We start from the raw sequence: 23126 nt of genomic DNA, 5'->3' as shown, positions 1-23126 counted from the left end.
CGAGTCACCGCGGCGTATCAGGCTGCTGCTTTCCAACCAGCCTCTGACAAAGGGTGAAGAATAGAGAAGTTGGAGCCACTGCAGGCGTTTGTGATAAACTGCAAATTACAACTGATGCTTGACATGGAATTCATATTAACATTTAAGTATCATTATGGAATTTTACTTTATTTAAAAAAAATCAGTGTATATTGTTGCACAGGAAATATTACTCTCAAAATCAGCGGAAACTAATGAGACAGTGAGCAGCCCTGGCTGCAAACAGTAAAGAAGCTCCACTTGCATCTCCCTGAGCCTCAAGACAGTTTGAGAGACAGGTTTACTACTTTTGAGACGCCACGCCATCGAGTAACAAAGATTTCCTTCCAGTTGTCATGTTTCTTTCGTTTTCTTTCCCAGTTCAGTAAAGAGAACTCGGAGATGAGGACTGATCTTTTTTCCTGCACTGACAGCACTGCTTAGGGCTTAAAAGTAACTTAGACAAAAATATAGGTTTTTTTATGAGTGGTCGAAAAGGCTCTTTTTCCCTTATTCTTTGTGGCATTTGCTTTGTATAACACTCCCCCCACTGTTCGCCAGCAATTATTGTAATTACATACTTTGCTACTGTGCAATTCTCTGGAGAGGCTGCTAGGCTGCTATGGTGAAGTGAAGAGCCGTATTCACAGGCATAGCTTCAATTCCATCCAGATTCCCTAAAGCCCTCAGAGGAGGGGTGCCTGCTTTGTATAGTAAACAAGTCTTCAGCGGATTATGCTGTAAAGCTATTCTGTGGTTAGAGGTCCTCAGACACGGGGGCACGTTCACCAAATCCTGAAACATCGCTGCTGACATTTTATAAGCCTAATAACAAACAATGTGGAAATCGGTTAATGTGATGTACAGTATGCGGAGGGCTACCAAACAACTGTCAGCCAAACAAAAGTCTGTGTGTGTCCTCGGGGGCTTCTGAGTGGCGTGGTGTTGCATGTGGGAAATCAGCTTTCTCACTGTGGGTTTGAAGGGATTATTATTAAGGACGTGGAAGAAAATTATTCAGTTGAGGGGAGGGGCAACATATTTCTTATATTTTATAATATTTTTATATTTTTTATATTTTTATAAATCAAGTAAAACCATCCCCACCACCTACAGGTCAAAAAGCCTTACGCCAAGGCCACTCTGGATGTGTGAGCGGCATGTGTAGCATTTTTAACCATGACTCACGCTGCTCTTCTCGAGAGTTGGGGTCTCGACCATTTTCTCTGCAAACTCTGTGCTGTTCACTACCACAACAAAAAATTGACAGTGATATTTTCAGTTTCAATGTCGAATATGTAAGACACAAATATTTGCATTTCATTTGTCTGACATGTTTTTTTATTGTTATTGCAGGACAAAGAGATGCACGGCTTCCTCCATAGAGTTCTGGCATTTCGGTGAGTACATATGTCTGCTTTTACTAAAGGAAATACAGTATTTATACCAGAAACCTCGTGTCAACAACCACTGTGCAGCAGATCAGTGATGCACCCCAAAAACGGTGCACATGGGTTTCAAGGGATTTGTCCCATACAGTTGGGGCAATGAGCTAAATCTTTCTTTTACCTTATGAAAACAGAAAACCATCCCCGAATTTTCTTTGGACCCTCAGGAAAAACGAATTTTCATGCTGTGCCTGAATATGTTCTTTTTACAAGTACAGTTTCTGTTTTTTCTCCCTCAGCTAATTGCCACAAATCATCAACCAAAGTTCACGATTTTTAAAGGATTTGAGGCTTTCCTCATGTAAAGAGTATAATTAAGTTTCTCATCAATAATCTTTATCCTTTTTCTAGTCCTCTGCATTTTAATCCTGATTTTCCTTTGAAACATACATAAGAAGAAAATGACTGGGCTAAAGACAATGGCTTACCGTCTTTGTGCGGATTGTAATGGAAGCAGAACGGGTCAATTAAGTCAAGCGTTTCCATAAATCCTTATTCAAGGCTGTTTTTAAAAAAATAATAAACAAGGGGATTATACATTTGACTGTTTTCGCTGTTAGAGGTCAGGAGACCAAGGCCACGTTTGACAAATCCTCCAAGCTTCGCTGCTGACATTTGTCTAAGCCAAAGGGGAAACAATATGGACATCTCCGGATCTGCCGTCCACGCATTGAACTCCAGGGAGCTTGTTTATCGTCCATCTGTCTTTTCCTATTTTTAATCACAACTTGTCTGCTTCCCCAGAGTTTAATGATTGTGTCATAGAGTTGATGCTTTTCTTGGCTTTCATGCAGCCGGCGAGAATGAGAGGAGGAGTAAAGAGTGTAAAAGTGGCCCAAAATTTGATTTTATTTGCACATTTATTTGTTTTTGGATGTTTTCGGAAAGAAGTTGTTTTTTTTCTGTAGCACAAGCTGAAGTTTTGTTAATGTTGAAGTACTACAGACGTTTTCAGATAATATTCCATTTTTACATAATCCAGTGGATTATGTTACTAATTAGACATTATAATATAATATATGTTCACTCACTGACTTGAATCTCAAAGTATAAATAAAGGAGACACACAATATTCCAGGGTAACACATAAACAGCTCCACTGCTCTCCTCTTCCAAAACCCTTTTGAACCCTGCCACAATTATCCCGTGACTCATAGAGCCAGGCGCTCCCTTTGAAGCACTGCGAATAGCGCCATCCACTCCTAATGACGCTCTTTAATAGTCCATTGAACACTTTCTAGTGATCTTATTGACACTGTCCTCTTGCTCCCTTCTTGAATCCCTTCGCCCGGCGTTGTCTAAATTAATCAAGATGATAACCGGCTGCATGGATGAGGGGATACCTATGCATTAATTCAATTTATCTTAATTCCAGCTCTTGAAATTCCACTGTTAATAATTCTTTTCTTTCACTAAAGGGGATGGAGGTAGGAAAGGGGCTCCAAATACACATTTCTGTATCATACAGAGTCATGAAAAGATCCTATGAATTTCAGTCGCATGCTTTGTTAACATAACCTTGTTTTTACATATCAAACGATCAATAGCATGATAAGGGCAATTGCTTCTGGCAGCGCATGTGTATATACTGTATATGTGTTTGTCCTTCACCTTGCCTCTGCATATCTGCTGAAAAACCAACACAATTTCCCATCTTTAAAGAGGTTGCCGCAAACAATTTGAGACCTCCTCAACCTGTGCGGTCCATTTTTACTGCTTATGCTCGCTGAATAAAATCCGCTCTGGCCCCGCTGTATGCATGATGGGAATTTGCTCACTCCAAGCAAATATCTCAGGTTGTTCCACTTTGATTTTCTCTCCTCCTCCTCCTCCTCCTCCCCCGAAACAATACATTATTGTCGGCCTGCAAAATAGGACACAACTTCCAGTTTCTCAATTTACCCCTGTGAGATTTTACTTTTCTTTGCAGCATTTGAACGCACACCATCCCATCCTCCTCCTGAAATACACCGCCGGCGCTGTCTTCTTTTTGTTTCTCACTCCTGACAATCAGCACCAAGGTTTTTCTGATCTTGTATATATTTTTTTTCTCTCTGCCTCCTCCAAAAGCCTTCAATCATGGTAAATAAATGATCAAAATGAAAACAACACTAATTGTTGACATAAATCACCTCTCTGGATTATTGAGTTAAAAGCGGGAACTGAAGCTTTAATCAACAGTGGTAGCTTCATCCGAGGATAAACATGGATCTTGATGATAGAACCCCAGGGGATAAGTAACGATGTCCTTGTAAATGATTCCTTTTGAATAATCCTGATAGTGCTGCAGATCCAGGCTGCTGTTTTTTTTTTTTTTTGACGTCAAACGCTGCTGCAGATCAACAAAAGCAGCATCAGCTTTTGAGGTAGAGAAACAAGCTGATATATTTCCTAAATCCTTCTGCACCAGGCTGTGAGAAGTGAGGGGAAACTTCTGCTTTCTTCTAACGTGCCTGGAGTGAGATGCACCAGCTGAGTGGTCAAATTTAAGCAAAAAAGCACAAAGACATGAAAACAGGAGACATTTTGGGTTTGGAAGCCAGAGCCTTTGTCTTTTGGTTCCTCTGTATAATAACGGAATTCGATTATGCTCAAGGAGTCTCTGTAAATATTATAAAAAGCGTAGTCTAGACCTTCTTTATATGAGAAAGTGCCCTGAGATAACTTATCTCAGTGTACAAATAAACCTGAGTCCACTTCATCACATGGGAGGAAAGCTCCTTTGCTTCTGACTCGTCTGACTGTTCAGTTCATTAGCTGGTTCTTCCCTGACACGAGATCTAATGCTTAGCTTGTGTAATTGCTTGTATTGTCAAACAACAACCCCCCCCGCGTATGTAAGCAAACACAAAACCCCATGCTAAAAGTTCTTTCAAATAGAGACACTCTTGCACAAAGTTAAAACAATTTACAAGCTCATCTTAATAATTCTTCGGGCTCTTATTGTGAAAAGCATCAAATGTTATTCAGTTTATTCATGTATTAAACAAAAGTAGGCTGCTGTCGGTGGACTGTATGTAGAGAAGGACAACATGATAGCTCCCCAAATTGAATCCAAAGCATGCCCCCTGGTGGCTGGCTGCTGTGAAGGTCATAACTCCTGCCTCCTCCATGTCAGTTGTTGGGACATTTATGGGAGTTTTGTCCTACCTTTCTCTCAAGAGCAGGACTGTTTGATTTCACATCCAGATTTTGTTTTGTCATATTGCTCTGCCTTGCATGTTTTAAATTCCCGAACAATAGAATTCCAGGTGTCGTTGTCATCACACAGATACAAATGTAAATTTTTCTGGAAAGATTGGTTTTAATTTGTTATTTGGTGCTGTCAAAACGGGTTCAATAGCCATGATTGACAGCTGAGACTAACTCGCAATTGCTTAAGTATGTGTATCAGTGGCTACATTAGACTCTACTCAGCCAATGCTGGCTTGGCTCATACCAACCACTCCATGAAAAGAAGTAAGCACTGACCCTATAGCTGCAGCCAGCAAAAGTTCAGCACAAGTGGGAAAGAGACTTTACTGTGGAGATCACTTTGAACATCAGGAAAAGAACTTCCTCGCACACAGAATCCTGCTTCCTCCTCTCGTATTGTTCCCGCAATTCAAAAATGCAAATGCATGACAACAATAAAATAACTTGGTAGTGTCTGCATTTACATTCGTCAAATATGTTAAAAACTCCATTAGGTATCATTGCAATGGACAGCAAAGTGTAAGGTAAACTTAACATAAGGCAGTAAAACATCTCCACACACAGTTTTTCTCCCTGTCCGCCGTTATTTGCCAGTGACTGAGCAAAATGTCAGAACGGTCCACGTGGAGAGCGCCGGGCAGATGGAGAGGAACTCAGACCTCTTGACAGCAGGCATTTTTGCCTTTAGTGACACGACAGTAATGTGTGAAATGTAGAGAGAATGGCCCAAGACATACAGGCAAAGGGCCGAACCTATGGCCGCTACATGAGTAGTTGTCCCACCCTTAACGCTGTCGCCTAGCAACAGAGCTACACTTGGACATGATGAGAAAGTTTAATGGCCTTTAGACTTGTTGTTCTTAACATCTGAGTTGAAGCATGATACTGACATTTAAAAGTGTAAGCATCGGATGCTTTGTCTCGCCGCTTGATGTTGCCATTATCTAGAATAGAAGCACAAATTTAAAGTGGACTTCAAAATGGGTGGTGCTGCTTTGATGCAGCCTCTGAAGGAAGCAGCCTCTAAATTGAGACAGAGCTTATGACTACTACTACAACTAATACTAAAAATAAGAATAAGAATAAGAATAATAACAATAGTAACACATTTTCACAGCTCTTAGCCACCCAAGGATGCCTTAGAATATGTCATAAATAAACACATGAATATTTAAAATAAAACTAAGCATTAAAATCACATAGACACAAACACAGTACAATATATTTAACACAAGAATATATATAGTTAAAAAATAAAACCGAGGGTAAACTAAGGTTACCACAGGTGATTTACACTCGACTGACCAAAGTGCTTAGAAAGCAAAAGGTATAACAAGAACAGCAATGCATTATACAACTAAAGTATAATTCATCCACACATACTAGCCGAGCACAGGGTCTATAGGGATTTTATTCAGTACAATAAAAAATGGTGTATATGTGTTTAAAAGATTCAAGTAGTGTGAAGGAAGTCAGAACACACAGCGAACTACCTGGATTGTGTTTTTGTGTAAATTGGATGTATAGGAAATTCAATTGGGGAAATGTAGTAGCAAATGTATTCACAATGAAACGTTTTATATTGCATGAATAGCTACTGGATCAAATGCATTTACTATATGTAATGTTCTATCCTGCTGCAGTCGCTCTCGTCTCGGCATCTCCTTTCATTGTTTTTATTCTCATCTATTTATATGGTTTGTTTGATAGTGAGAAGATTGTTAGCACACAGGCATGTGCTGTATATTTTTATAGTTTTTTTAGCTGGGGTAATTGAATCTTAAAAATGATGGATGAACACCACAGGCTTTGACCGTATACAGGTTACCTTTATGTGTTTATCGGCAATGTGCCTGTGTAAACTTATTCCTGCTGTTGTGAAATTAACTATTCTCCGTTTTTGAGTTGGCAGACGTGTTTTTGTTCTTCTTCTTTTTCCCCCCAATTACGTACAGTGTAGGGAACCCTGTCAGTGCTCAGGTCAAGTTCTGTTGCTTTCTCACCCTTAAGGGCTTGTTATGGATCTCAAACTCATCTCTGTGAGCTGTCTTAACTCCTGCGGTCAACGCGCTTCTGGCCTTTCCACCCAAGAGCACTTCTGCTGTGGGACGCCTATGGGTGCAGACGGGGCGAGGGGTGGTGGTGGGTTTTTATTCCTGTTTATTTTTCCCCGCAACGCTGCGTTTATGTTGACAGTTAATTTAAGCGGATCAAGGTGTCCAGTTGCCTTGTCTAAAGCAAAAGGCTTAGTATGACAAATAGCGGGGCAGTAAACTCCAAAGTCTATCTCTTCAGCCGCACTGCCCACTCCCTGTCTGTGAAGATTAACCTTTTCCCGGCTCTGGTGACACACTTTCGATTATTTCCATAGAATAAAAAGCGGAGGAGCACAGGCCTGGATTCACACAATCCTGCCAATCCTCCTCCCTCCCCAATTCAATTTAAAGGACAGAAAGAACTGAATAGCAGAGAGGGAGAGAAAAAGCCAGAGGAAGAGAAAGGGAGAGAGGGAAAGAAGATAGCTGCTGCTCTATAGCAGCCATGCAGGGGATGAATAAATACTTCTGTATTTCTCCTCTTCTTACGGGGATGTGACTTAATCTCACCTTTCTGAAGCACAATGTAATGAAAGTGTTTCTGGTAAAGGCTTGAACTATGAGACATTTATAGAATAGTTAATGTGATCATTTGTGTCATCACCATGTGATTCACCCAAATGAAGTAAATTCTGATGTATTTATTTCCATTTGCAATTGGAAATGCCTCTGGTACTCAATAGTTTAATAAATTACAACAATATTTTTTCCCTTTAAAGTATTTTATTACATAACTTTTATTCTGTAAATGTTTTCCCATGTTGCGACCAATCACATATTTTTAACAGTTCCTTCCTGGTTAATGCCCTTAAAATGTTTTTATTGTATCAACTTCATTAGTCAAAGCTAATGATGACATACATGTATGCCGAAAATAGAAAGTAGAGATGTTCCAATGCCAATACCAACATCTGGAGGGTCTCCAATAAAATAATACTATTACTGATGTTAGCACAAACTGTTTTTTGATTGTGGTGCAAAATATGTGATTGCTAATGTAAATGCATCCAAGGATCATTAATGATCGAATAAGAATCATTTCAGATACTGTATATTAAAGCAATACTAGAATTCTTCCAAGCAACAGCGCCCTGTGCAGCTGCACATGGTGTTAATTCTGTTGGGCCTTTTCATAGTGAATTAGTACATTTGATGTTGATAAAAAAAAACAACCGTGTATTTAAACCATGATCTCCGGCTTCGTGAAGCAAAAGAGCTGCATCTGATCAAAAATGCACCCAACACTGTTTAGAATTCTTCGTATTTTCAAAGTTCACTTGTTGAAAAAGGATTTTTTAACTAAATGAAAAGAAAAAAACAAACCCAAAACCAAACTGGTAAAATAAACACTTGGACAGATGTGATAGAAACTGCATGAAATGGCAGAAGCAATTGTTGAAAAATGTAGTTGATGTGTACTTTGACTCGTTTGGCCCATGTCCCATCCACTAACATGGAGTCATCTTATATACAATTATGAGAGTGGTAACACCCAAAATGCTGAGGTGTTCCTTTAAGATGATTAGTTACCAATGTCCCACATTCAGGATACAAACAGGATGTTGATGCATCACTGAAATATAAATGTAACACTTGGCAACTGTATTCTGACGCAGCTCACATAACACACATGGAAACAAAGAGGAGGATGAGTCAGGTTGTATCAGAGTTCAACATACTCTGAAGAACTTATAGGCCACATATTGTGAGAATATAAACTTCTGTGATTCACATACTGAGGCATTTTGTTCATAATCGGTGAAAAAATCCCCCCAAGCACATTAGGGAACATAACTTGGATTTAATTTGTACCTTTGCATCACTTTGAGTTATTTCTATTCCTTTTTATATATAACGTCACAATCTTTTAATCACGTATGAAGGAAAGCGTACAAGTAACCACATCTTCGGCTGTGAGCCCGGCGACTCGACAGGAAATGTAAAATGAGAACATGTTAAGTGCTGTTCTCCACAAAAGTCAAGACGCAACATGGTTTTTACGTCGTGTTAATACCAGTCTGTGCTGCTAATGTGCAAAAAGTTGTCGGGTACAGAATAAACACCATGCCGCAGGTGCAGCATCTGCTCCTTGTTTATTTGTGGATCGGTGGCTGGGTGTTATTGTCTTTCACTTCTTTGTAAAAGGCCTGAATGTGTTGCTTGGAATTAACCAATCAGCTGTCTCGTCCTTCACTGGAATGGTTGCGCTTCAAAGACTTCTCGGTGGCCCCGTCCTCAGACTGCACTGCGTTCTGTCAGCGGGGTAGACTCGCCTTAGTCTACCTCCTAGACTGTGAAACAGGCAGATGCGGCTCGCTGTCATCGCTGACCTCTGAAAATCTGGGTCTGCTCTCATGTGTTTCAACCCCTCAGATCATTCTCCGTGGAGTTTGTCTGTGTCTTATACTTCACACCCTCTCCCCTAATTCCCCGGGGGGGTTCTTCCGGTATCTTCTCCCTGCTGACTAAACTTGACTCCTCCATCATCCCCTCTTCCGCAGACACATACAGGTCTGCATGTCTGCCTGACTAGCTGACATATCAAGTCGGATGCTTGCCAGCCACTTTAAGCTTATCGCTAGTGACAACAACATAGAGGATTCTGCCCAGACCACGAAGCATCTCATTGTGATCCCTGGCAGGAAACTGCCGTGTAAGGCTCTCGTCACAGCGACAGAACCTTCCTTTAGATATTTAGCTCTTGGAATACAAACAGAATATTTACTCACCAGGGACTCAGAGCTCTGATCTCTCATCTGATCTGATCTGTCCAGCCCAGAGGGACTCCAAGTCCAAAGTGTTTTACTTGGCGACTATATTTCAACATCTACCTGGGGTCCTCAAAGCCTCCAAATTCTCCACCTCTCTTTGCAAAACAACTTTACACCCTTGTATCACATTCAAGCTGGTGTGGGCTTACAAGGCTATAAAGGGAGCCCCACCATACCTCCAGACTATTGTCGAGCCCTATGCACCATCCGTTACTGCTAATACCAAGTGCTTAGCTCTGCCTAGTATATGAAAACTTGGCCATTGTCCCGTAAAGCTTTGGCTTTCCTCCTTCCTGACTCGCAAAAATCTTAAATTAGACAAGACTTTCTTATTTTTAGAAAAACAGTCACTCACCACTCTGCCTGCATAAGAGACTCTCTTTAAACTGCACTGAAATGAGTCTGTTGAGCTGTAAACTAAATTATACGACTGTTCTTTCAGTAAAATACATTAATGCTGGTTTGATTATTACACTTAATTCAAACAATTATGAAAAACATTTTATTAAAATGCCAAAAGTTGCATTGAAAGAAAAATGTCATATATTTCTTCCAGGATGAAAACAATGCAGTGCATTTACATGAATTATTCTGCTATTTTTTTAATGGTTCCTTATTTTCCATTTAGCCTTCAAGCCTGCTTGAAAGACCTGCATGCATTTCTGTTTTTTCTTTATCCCACTTTACCATACTTTAACATATCATAACTGAAATGCTCCTGAGAAGTGCTCTGGAGTTTAACAAGCAGCCACCTCGTGGATTCTACTGACTGAGCTGCTCGGTTACAGAGTGGGTAAAGACAATAGAGGAGAAAAATGAAAAGATACCGCCATCCATTGTCATAGACAACATGGAAGCGGTGGCTAACAAGATGGATGAGCGCCCTGCATTGGCCAGGACATAGACTGGGGGGGGGGTAACATTCACTGAGATGTTGCTTTAGCCTATGCTCCTGAGGCCGGACGCACTCTTTGGGGAGCTGAGTGGACATGAGGAAGACAAAGTGGGGAGAAGAACGGAGGAGGACACGTCATTTTTTATCTGCTCTTGATGGCATCATTCAGGGGATGCTACCGTATATATATATCCATATACTGTGAGTCTCATGCGTAGATGTGCTCTACTGGTTCAACCTGCTACAAGAGCTTTCATCATGCAGCCATGGCTTGTTCACATTGCATGACATCGCCCACTGCAATCTCACAGGATTACAGATATAATATCGCAGCGCCCTGATTGAACTGCCCTTTTTCTCTGCGGCTCTCAATTCCACCCTCCTCATTTTCCCACTACATATCGTATATATGTGACCCTGCATGAGCCGCATACTAAAGCTCCGCTGAATCCCCCCCATCTCCACAGATAAGACCACAACCTCATCTATCTGTTTCCAGGTACGTTAAATCACAGAGTACTCCATGTAGGGTTGTACAGCACAGGACTGGTGCTTCCTTGGCGTTTATATTATGTTGTGTGTCTGAGTAAACCCTGGAATTGTGATTCAACTCTCTTCAATGGAAAAGTGCAATACTTAAAGGTGGTGTTGCCAGGCTCCCAATGCAACCACGATCACCCTATACCTACCTATTATAGACGGTACAGAGTAGACCCCATTACATTCAACCTTTATCCAATTGTCCCAGCTTTTGTAAGATGATTAAACCTTTATTTAACCGTGATTTCTGTTATTTTAAAAGTAAAAAAATATTAGGAATAAAATTCAGTGTTCCACCATTCTAATTTTGTGTTGGACGTTTCCACTTCCTCCCACTTTCAAGAAGTGAAAAGATCCCAGAAAATTTCCCAGAAGATTTTGTTTGGAGTCAAAGTCGTCTACGCTTTAGCAATTGGGACAGATCGGCATCACTGATGCATTCAGTCTCAGCTGTCAATCATGGCGTTTCAATCACTTTTTAAAACATCAAAAAAAGACAAATAAACAGACAGAAACCATATTTAAGAAACATTTATTGGACTTGTACTTTTTTTAATTTGAGCCCTGTCCCATCCATTAACATTATGACCTATACTGCAGTGAGCCACCAGGTAGCGTTAGAGACCCTTTTGGGGAAGTGTCATGTCATCCATCTTTATGTATATACAGTCTATTGGTATGACGTGTCTGGCTGGTTTTTATCACTGCGTCAATGATGTATCCTTTTAACAAATCGACCAAGAATAACAATGAGGTTTAGCACACACAGCATTAATTAAAACAGACAATCAATTTTTGATAAATGAATATTCCAAAGAAGAAAACATTAGCTGGGAGAAAGTGTATTACAATGTTGGATGATATAAATTGGATGATTCAAGAAGCAAGTTAAAGTATCTTGTGAAATGTTAAACACACAATCTGCATGTGACACTGACAAAAAACTGCAAAACACTAACTAGACAATATAAGTGACATCAGTATAAATAAATATTCCTTCAAGAGCTGGTGACAGTTCATCCATTTCACTTTTCAAATATGTCTGATATAAGAAAATAATATTATAACCAAGCACATTATGGACAAAAATCTAATTTCACCATCAGCTGTGGAGAGGACTCCTGACCATAATGCGCTACTTTATTTCACTGTTAATAATGTTGAATGGGGGAAGATAAAGGGAAAGAGACAAGTGCTGCAATCATGACCCATTATGGATTTCTGGTTTTATGCTGTAATGATGACAAGCCGTGTCAATGTGCCGCAATTACTCCCATGTCTGTATTTTATGCTTTTTGAGAGGGTTAGTTAAATGCATATGAATATGCATTTTGCGAACCCTATTTTAATTTGATTTAAATATCATCTTCAGATCTTCAGAGAGTCATTAAAATACTACTGGGTGCTTCTTCACAAACTCCAGATCAGCAGCTGGATCTGTGCTTTGACTTCTCTTGTCATTTGAGTTTTGTAAAGACTTGTGTAATCTTTTATCCATCGCTGACCACTGCTGGATTTGCTGCATATCTAACAGGTCAGTGAAGGACATTACTATTACTATTATTAAAATATTAACACAGAACTGCAATCTATCCTTCAGCTTCTTGACAGTCGTCCAAACCAATTCAAGGGCACAGTTTGTGTTCTTCAACTAGACACGTGAAATAGTACCAAGAAAATTCAACTCAAAAAGGTTGAGCCTTTTTTTGAGGAAAAAATACAAAACCTTTTTCAGGAATCTTTAAGGACCTTTTTAAATTGCACACAGCCACCACCATTATTTTTGCTTTCTTCCCTACCACATGCAAAAAAAAAAAAGTTGTCAAGGATTTCTGTCGAAAGAAAGAACCACTTAACAACAAATAAATAACCTTGATGGCATAAATACATAACCAGACAGTTACAATTGAATGTTATACAGATACATGAATATTACCCTGCATCATATTTGACATTCAGTATTAGTAGTTATGAATTATTTAGTTTTTTAACACAGTAAAAAACATTTTTACCATCAATATAAATGTTAAACTCTCGGAGCTTTTTTCATAAGTTGCAAATAGGGCAGCCGTATGGAATATGGCTCCTCTCTGCAGGGCACAGATTATCCAGCAGAGAACGGACAATGTGTCAGATTGTATGCAACATAATCATGTTAATGAGTTAGAGGTCTTACACGCAAACTTGTGTAGCAGGTATAGTACAACAGGTATTATACTAAGCTCTATGTGTAATATGTCATAGTAGAGCTGCTACATATGAAGCCCTCCCAGCTGACTGTGCAAAAGCCCATCTGTTTGGTGCATCCCCAGCTCACCTGGTAAGACTCAATGACTGAAGCTCAGAACAGCGAATGTTGGCCATGCATCATCATGGTTGATGCTCTTTCTGCTGTTTTATTCTCATTCTACACTGGTGGCTGCACTTCCCAAGCCCTCTCTGTGGAGTTCCTAAGGTTAGCTGAAAGCACAACTGCTCACATCGCCTTATTCGTGACGGTGACGAGTTAGCGTGCAGACATGAGGTAGAACAGCTGGCTGTCTGGTTCGGCCAAAACAACCCGGGGCTAAATGCTGCTGCTGCTGCAAAAAAGATAGGTTTCTAGAGGAGGCACCCCTCCTTTATTTCCCATCAGTGTCAGCGGTGTAGCTCCATCCTGACAAAAGCTCAGCAGATAGAACGTTTCTACGCCGCGTTCATCTGAGACATCCACCCAGTGTGACAGAGCCAGGCGGCATCACATCATCCAGTCGGTGAAGGAAATCACTGGCAGCAATTTGCCCTCTCACCAGGACCTCCAGGATTAGAAGTCACGTGATCACAATTCTTTTTTTTTGTTTGTTTTCCCCATCTGGGAAGTGCTTATATAAAACTGTCAACACCAAAACCACCAGACACATGGACAGCTTCTTCCTCCCATTGTCTCACTAACAAACAACAGATCTACCCACGCTCCTTCAACCCATCAGCCGTGTCCTTGTAAGAAAGTGGATACACTCCAAAGACAAACTGCTGTAACCACAATGTGTCCGCAAATACAAAAGTCTCCCATTTCAGAAAGAATGCATTGTTTGTTCGGCTTCAGAGGTGAAACTTAGGGCTAAATACCCAGAAATCTTATGACAACAAACTAGACTCACTGTATGTCTGCTAATTACTAAAATATTGTTGAGTTGTTCATTAATAGCCCCCTCTGAGACCCCCAAATTTCAGCAAAAAGCAAAGGCTGCCATGCTCTTCTTCCCTCACGGCCCCAAAACTATAGATCCCAGCTTTAAGTGTTATTTACGCAACCAAGGATTAGTCTTTGTTGCCACTAGACATCATAACATTCACTAATTCCCTAAAAAAGCAATGCAGGAATCTGTCGATCTGACTCTCTGTTGGGCTCATTAAGTAAAGCAATGCCCAAATATGGGGGTTTAGTCGTAAGCTACAAGCGATCACCTCTCGGCTCTTATACAAGATGCCACTTCAGAATAACTCCGTGTTACAGTGGGATCAAATTGGCAAGTATCAAATTCGAGGCCAGATGTTTCAGTTGAGAGGCCAAGAACTTATTTGAGGTCATTCTGCGGTTTGTCATCAACATAAAATATCTTCCCATTGTTATATCATTTTAAAACGAGCTGAAATGGACATGCATGGGACAGGGGGAGGGAACTGCATAACCTTGAGGCCCATGACAACCATTTAAAACCCATACTGTAATTTAGAGGTCACTAATAGATCGACCCAGGAAGCCCACAGACTAATTGCATGTGTCGATTGTCATAGAGTCACAGAGATGTAAGACAAAAGAAAAGAAACATCGCAAGCTCTGAAAAAAGAAAAGCAAACAGTGGACAACACATTTTTGAAACAAAATTGGACAGATTGCAGGAGAAAATCTGTATTTTCTCATTGAACAAGAAAAGTGATGGGATATAAGAGGAAAACATAGGACGAGGAAAGCAAATGTTTGGTTGAGATGTGTTGAACAAAAACAAGAAAAGGGGAAACTGAATAAATGTTTTGCTCAAATCAAGCACTTTATTTTAAGACGATCATTTTTTGGCTAAAGCCTTTTTGACATGTATCTTGTTTTTTTTGCTTGACATATTTATTTTGATGATAACAATTATTTATATTCCCTCGAAATGTGACAACAAATGCTACTGCATAATAATTTCACAGAAGTTTATAGATCTAATATTAAGATATATTTTTGCACTGAGTCATAACAGTAGTTAGACATTATGATGTTCCAGACATTGCTGGAGGGAATGTTCTCTGTCTGGACCTCTCTGGATTTTAACTGAATATCTCTGGTATAAAACAAGCTCATCCGTAGCTGGGTTTGTAGAATAACATTTCAAACACAGCTCTATTGTGTAATAAAAACAGACTGCCTCCATGAAGTCTCAGCCATTATGGCATGTTAGTTATAAATGACAGAGACCTTTTCCTTTAGTGAACGACTGGGCCTGTACAACACATTTCAAAGCTGCTTGCTGTTTTGAAATCCTGTGAACAATATTCAAAGCCTTTACGTCACCGCTGCTCCTTTTCATTCTGCTCACCATCAGCGGCCACATTGACAAAATACTCTTCAGTGAGTAATGGCTCAACGTTTATTTTTGAGCTTTTTGGGTGTCTTCCTCCTTTCACCCCGGAGCCCTGAAAGAGACGAGCAACCGTGGAACCCATTAACATGAGGATGATTAATGCGGCCACGCGATCCTGTTACTGTAAATCATTCTTAAAATGTTGATGCAGAAGATGCTGCGCAAATACATGATCACAAATGACCCTGACAAAACAGTCATGGGAGCGCACTGGGGGATGGTCTTTAATGCTGATTTATTACGTGCATTGTGTTACGTGCTGATCTGACTCTGGAATGATGCCTGGAATTCGAGGGGGGGGGTGGGATTGAGCTCTCGGGAGCAGTTTCTGTACCAACAAAGGTAAATAATACAATCTAATTTAGAGAAAAAACATCTTTTTATAAAATTTGAATGAGGTAAATGACAGGAAATTGCACATTTTCTGGCTCAGCTGATTATTTTCTGCTTTATCCATTTTACATCTGCTGTTTTATGTCCTGGCCATCCATAGCTTTTATTATAGGAAATCAAATGTTCCTAGCCACTGCCTCCAGGGCCAAAAGCCTCCCATATGACCGCCAGACAGTGGCGAGGGCCTCTCGCTCAATCAACAACCACCTCACCGGAGATGCAGCCCTTCACTTTCCCATTTGTATACAGAAGCTGTCTCCACTCATGGGTTGGATCCGCCCAAGGACGCAGCCCGAGGGGGGGGGGGGTTCTTCTAAAGTCCAGAAGCTGACCCCAAAGTCTCCTCTGAGAATGATACCTTGATAGTCTGGAGATGAAAACTAATGATGCATTCTAGCCGCCGCACCAACACATAATGTTGTGTATGAAAATGTTTATGACCGCATGGCCAAAAAGTGTGAAAGTGCAGCAGTGTATCGAGTTTAAAACACAAAGAGTACATTATTAGATTTCTCTTAAACCCGTGATTGGACTGTTAAATACATCCGTAACTTCTATTTCCCTCTAATGTCCTGTGTTCAACACCGTATAGTTTCCATTATTTACTCTTTTTCATTGGTCTGGCTCAAGCGACATTAAACCAGTGATCAATGACCGCCTGTGTGCAAATACCTGGTAAATTGAACTCGCGCATGTGACATTTCAGAACGTTACGAGTGTAGGAGGGCTGCCCGGCTGCTTCATTCATTAACTGGCCAGACCTCAATGGATTATGGGATGCTGAGGGCTGCAGAGGATTCACATGTGCCCAGCAATTGTAAGAGGAATGGAGGCTGTATTTTCTAAAAGCCTATTAAGTGGGACATGAAGACCTCGGAGGTTCCAGCTGTGGAACTGGGACATGGGAAAAGGAGCCTGGACCACAAATAGAGTGGTGTTCTTAAGCCCAGGCAAGGAAGTAATGTATTTACGGGTGAGACCATGGTGGGAGGTAATTAAAAAGTTTGCAGGAGCATCAACTGGTGTGTGGACTTTTTCTTGTCTTCCGGTTATCGTGTCTTTTGTGACACGTGCATGCACAGACTGCCTTTTTGACCGAGCAGCAGATTGGCAGACGGACATAGTGACGGAAAAACTCAAAGAGATAGAGACAGATAAATCAAAGCAGAGAGTCCGACAGACTAAATTGACTGACAGGCTGTGGAACCGGCAGACGGACGTCTCCAACAGTTCAAGAAAGGTGCTTAATAGAACTGATAGGATACAAGTCCTCTGGATAGGTGCGGGCGCATGGAGGCTGTGATAACCAGCTTCAACTCAATCAGAGCCTTCAAAAGTTGGGAGGGAAAGAGGGAATAAAGGAAGCATTTTGCCCATTCTCATTCAAGCCTAGATTGAAGTGTTTATCAGAGGAAAGTGGGGAAACTGTTGGCAGAGTGACAGAAGAGAGAGCAAAAGTGAAAGACTGAAGAAAAAAAAGAGAAGTTGAAAGTTTTATTGTCACGTCAAGCTTGCCTGGAAGCCTTCCTCTGATTTGGATATGCAACAGAGCTACCGACTTCCCCACTGTAGCCAAAATGGACATTTCTGACAGGGACATGACGCTCCTCAAAGCTTTTTATCATGCAATTACTTCAGCGTGAGGGGATATTTAGTTCAGTGCTGAAACTGGCCTTTGCAGGGCACTTCATCTGACTGCTGCTCAAACACTTCCTTATCTTGTCCGGGTGTAAAATGAAGGCTGCATATGTGGTGTCACATTTAAATGAACAGTTTCTTAATGCAAACATGCAAATTTAAAAAGTGGTGAAAAAGGACGTCTGTGTAAAGTTAATTTAAAAATCACTTTTTTTCTCTCTTTAGGATGGAGTCAAGATTTGCAGCTGACACTGCTGCAGTTAAACGAAGCAGGGGAAAAAATAAATCCCACGGTTTTGTTTTGCGTGCCCACTTGTTTTGCAGCATTAAAAATGAATTTGGCGATTTGTGACTTTATGCATTATTCAGGCACATCAGCGGCGTTGTGACTCTTGACTAAACAGCAAGGTTATCTGTTGAATTCAGGTCATTCTAACAGGATGATGCTCTGCTCACATTTGGCAGACCACGTTGTGTTAAACTTTATCAGACATTGCATTTAGATGAGCATTAGTCATTTTGATCCTCCCACATTTGGAATTAAAAACACAAAAATTGCCATCACATGAGATCTTCTGCTCGCGTTCTCGCCTCAAAAAATAAAAAATAAAGTTCTGGGACTCCGGGCGAAGCAGAGGACATCAAAGTGTCTTTATAAAGCCAGTCTTTTTTGAAGCGCAACATGCCCACAGCGTCTCCACATCAGACAAGTGTATGATTGGGTTGCTGTCAACAAACATGAGCTGTAACACACAGGGCTGCTTTCCCAGTTCTGGTATTTCACTAAATCGCCTGACAAACTTGATCATAATTCACACCGACACCTGGGCTCAAACTTTTCCCATTTTAGCAGGATTATGCAAAAACTACTCCTAAAGATGCGGATCCTGGAATTTTATTTGATCTCTTTTTCGAATGTGTGTTTTTTAGATATTTTTCTAGAAAATAATCCGTTCATCTCAAAGAAATATTATTTTGCACGGGGCGTCTGCTCTCTTTGAGTGTGTGGTAAACGTGTTCTCGTAAGGGGACTGTTGGGCCTCGGCGGAGGCCTGCTCTCAACTGAGAGTAATTCCAGTTCAACTTGCAATGAGCCCTCTCATAGCCCTTGTAAAGTGAAGTGATGGTTTCCCCTCAAGAACCAAGAGAAGGGTCTTTACTATCCACTACAACTGTTACTGTCATTAAAATACTATTTTACCAACAATTTTTTTAGGGTACATGTACAACAGCACAAATCTTTTTTACCCCTAACACAAATATCCAAAAGCAGAATTTCTATGAGTATCTATGCACATAAATCCTTGATTTTCTCTGTTTTGTTGTTTTCCTTTTGTGTTATTATAATTCTTTCATCATTTGTATATATATATATTTCTTTATATTAGAGCATGTAATTATCATTTAAAATACATTTGAAGTTGAATTAAAATTGTGTTATCTACTTTTTTCTCAGGGCCACGTTCCCTTTACATTAACTGCTACCTGGGCTGCAGCACAGTGCCTGCTACAACTGACCTGGACAGCTAAATGGAATGCAGCCACTGTCCCTGCACACCTGGCAGCCATTACTCATCTTGTTGTGAAACTTGAGAAGAAGGAGTCCGGAAGTCCTCCTGAAGATGGACACACTTTGTTTTCACAACAGACTGCGGGGAATTAAGATTTCAAGCACAACGATCGACAAGAAGTGGACTTTTGGAGCCAGAAAAAGAGGGCGAGCAGCGGTGGAGGGTGCTGCAATCAAGGTGGTCATAGCAGGAGGCTGCAGTGGTGTGGATGCTTCACTTGCATGGTGGACCAGAGAGGAGACTTCAGAAACGTGAGTCAGATACTTACTTTTTCTGTCTCTTCACCCGCTCGTGTCCTTATAACAAGCTGTGATGCCATGGAAGTCATTATTAAGCTTTTATCCGTGTTTGCTCGGACGTGGGGAGATGTTGCTTTGCAGGAGCGCTCTGGATACTTTGGAATTGATCCAGCTCAGCATTTATTGCTTATTCAGTCATGTTGACTGTGCGGATTGTCTGCTGCTGTGCTGTGTGACTCATTAGCTTTAATGACTCACCTGAACAATGTGTCCACGTTGTAGATTTTTATGTGGATGCCAAGCTTGAGGATCAGACTGTGTAAGTCATGTGTTGGATACATGCATTTCTACATTGTACAGTGTAGTGTGTTAAATAGTCATATCTATTATGAATATTTGATATCTGCTATATTTTATTTGAGCATAAACCTGTGGAAAGAATCGAGCAGTTCTATTTTTTTGTTTTTCTCCAGATATTTTCCTGATAATGTCAATAGTTGCTGTATGTGTTGCACCTTTTTGATCGAGCTGACCCTGGTGTAAGTGCCGTGCAAGTGCTAGAAACCATAGCAGCATCTCTATTCATTTTTTATTTTTCAAATATATTATTTGCAGACTACACACAACACATGCTCTGTTTTTGGTCAAAATGCCTTGGTTGTTCTTATTGGTCCTGCTGGGTCATGATAATCCCGCCCTCAGCCCGTGAAGTGAGCGGCTCTTCCTCTCAGGGAAGCATTTTTGGAGTGAAATGTCCGCTGAGTCCCTTTGAGAATACAGCAGAAAAATGTCTGCATACATTTCTAAAACACAATCTCCTGTTCTGTTCTTAAAATGCGAAAGGCAAAATGTAAAAAGTTCACGTCTGAAAATGGCTTAAGAAAATGCCAAAGACACACAGACTTGGCTTTTGAACTACTCCACTTCTAAAATGAGTGCTTGGTTTCAAATTTAATTTAACAGGACTCTCAGAAAGAACAGCTGACCCAGTCTGGCACTTCTGAGGACACCGCATAAGGTGCTTTTGAATAATGGGAGGCAAATGCAGCACTGCAAATACCACTAATCCAGTTATTTGTCTATTTATTCTACTTCTCCGTCTTAATGACTTTGCACACCCCAGAAACCGGGCGTGTTTTTCTCTGTTGACATTGAGCGTGACTTGTCGCACACTGTTCACCCCAAATGCCATTTCCTGATAGCCGCTCATCCACATTACCTTTGAACTCTTGCTGAGGGACGTGAGCCAATAACTGGGCGACATTGGGGGTGTCTAGTCGATTCAAGCTTTCGGGGATGTTGCATCTAACTGAGTGAGTCATCTATGCTTTGATAAGCCCTTGAATGACCTGCGAGCGCAGGCTCATTCACTGAATAGATGCTTGTTGCCGCCGGGTGGATTTGCTTTTTGTTTTTCATAAACCTAATGAGTGTAAAGGCTTTGACAGACTATTTCAAGTCCTCTAGGATAAATGTCTTCATAATGTTTGATTCTAAATCTACTGTACATCTTGATTAGCATTAAACCAATTCTCTGCCAGTGAATGATTATTCAACATTTGCCTGTGTTGGTACACTTAAATGAGAAACTCGAGCTTACTGCTGTGGCAGAAAAACAATGTCAATCTGATGAAATGAATCCGAATGAGTTAAATTTGGATCCGACGAGCTCATTTCCATAATTAGCCAATTGTGTTTGGAGAGTGACTCATTTAAATCTGCTCACTGTTGAAATATGCATGTCTTGAGTCATTAAAAACAAGGACTTATCTCTAATACAGTATGCGCGCGTGCTGTGGCTCCCATGAAATGTCTCTTTGTTTGCAAACACGTTGGAGCTTTGATTTGTATATTCAACTTAAGCCCGGAGTGCACCCATGATGCAGTATGTGCCATACATGTTAATAGGGGAATGGAGGAATAAATACATCACTACTCCTTTCCAATTATTGAACTGTGCAACTGATTAAAAACAGTGTTGCCCTCATTTGGATTGAAGTCACTGCTTACTTTCCTCCCAGTAGTCATCACTATACTACTGCCTGTATTATATGTGTACTTTATCATTTTATATTTATATATATATACAAAGTAAGAAAAGAGTTCAAGGAGATGCAATGCAAGCTACTTCTGCTGTAGTTGGAGGAAGCAAATGGAAAACTAAACTAATATTTTTCATGATGAAGGCAAATCAAATGTTGATTTGAATTGTAGCTTAACTTCTGATTGACCCCTGATACTTTGAAAGTAGAGTCTGTTATATTGGTTGTAAGTTCTATAATGATGTATAATTACGTCCTATATACACTGCTATTTCCTGATGATCGCTCATCCACTTCCACAACTCTTGCAAAAGGGACTTGAGCCAATAAGTGGCCAGCATGAAGGCTCTCTAGACTTTGCTTTTCTGCATGTCTGATAAATCAAAACTTTGATGGATGAAATTCAGCTCGCAGTCTTGTTCTGTTGTATGTATTGGAACTCAAGAAGCAGTGGCATTGCAGAGTGGCAGTTCGTCTCTCTCAAACCATCTTTGACAAGTACCGTCAGCGGTGCGAGGAGGGCACACAAACCGACAGCAGCAAGGTTTAATTAGTCGCAGTTGATGTGAAGAACCCCCGGCGACGTTTGTAATTTCGAAGACGGATAAAAATGAGTGACCGCAGCTGAATCATTTTCTGCACCGATTTGCCGAGGCCTGACCCTGCGCATCTTTGCAAGCTCCGTGTCTGAACGTGGTCACTCACCGCTGTGCCCAAATAATAGTCACCTTTACATTCGCTAGTTTTCACAGTCACATCGATTCTCCACTGGAGTGTGAGGAAGTCAACTTTTATTTTTTTCATTCTAAACACCAAGGAAAATCTACTTAGTCACTTTAGACACCGTGAACGCCGCTGACTCTGCAGCTTTTGTAAACAGACTCGTGCTGAGCTCAGCAGGTGGTGGATATGATTTTCAGAATATTTGCAAACCTTTTTGTTGAAATATAAGCCGTGTTTGAGCTGATTTTTCTTTTTTTTGTATTTATTTACAATGCACATTAATTAACATGCAAGCCCAACATGTAAATGTGCCAGATTCAGCTATGCAGGAAAGTTTTCATCTTCAGCCCCTGGTAGGTTAATGGTAAAAATCACAGAAATATCTACTCAGGCATGTAATTAATAAACACCACAGAATAGATTAGGTTGTAAATAAATGGCTTCAGTCTTGCTGAAGCATGTAGTAACATTAAATCCAACCACTAAAAGTTAGTTAAATGCCATTAACTTCAATATACAGACCCCCCACAGATCCACTGCCTCATAAACAGTATTCATGGTGTGATGCTCTCAAGTCTACATGAACATCAAGACAGTTTTTTTTATTTTTAAGGGTGATTCCATTTGAATACTCTACCCTTTTTACAAAACAGTTGTTCATGAGATCCTGCTCTTTTATATTTGTCATCACGCTACCGGCAACATATGGTAAACCCATTAACCAGGAAGTGAATGACCAATTAAATCTGCAGGTATCTGTCGGGATATCGCACAGGAAGGTAATTTAGGATGAGTTGCAGACAGATGTTTTAAATCAGTCTGATAAGGGAGAGACAGGGAAAGAAGAGAATAGAGAGATAGATCAACTAGTTAACGTCAAAAACTGGCGGCTGGCTACATCCCTCACCCCTGCAGCTGGGAATAAAAAAACGAAGCTGAGACACTAATAT

The 23126-nt window shown here is 40.6% G+C and overlaps 1 long non-coding RNA gene across 1 annotated transcript in view; it reads left to right on the top strand.

Moving 5' to 3' along the window:
* The first annotated feature begins 1373 nt into the window (after positions 1-1373).
* Positions 1374-23126, top strand: part of LOC138407111 (uncharacterized) — a 117990-nt gene continuing 96237 nt past the window's right edge. The window contains exons 1-2 of the long non-coding RNA XR_011240565.1: positions 1374-1418; positions 19058-19423. This is a non-coding gene — a long non-coding RNA (uncharacterized lncRNA). The remainder of the gene's footprint in view (positions 1419-19057; positions 19424-23126) is intronic.

This window comes from Paralichthys olivaceus, chromosome 24 (assembly GCF_024713975.1).
Source record: "Paralichthys olivaceus isolate ysfri-2021 chromosome 24, ASM2471397v2, whole genome shotgun sequence".
NCBI lineage: Eukaryota > Metazoa > Chordata > Actinopteri > Pleuronectiformes > Paralichthyidae > Paralichthys > Paralichthys olivaceus.
This window is presented reverse-complemented; position numbering and strand designations above follow the sequence as displayed.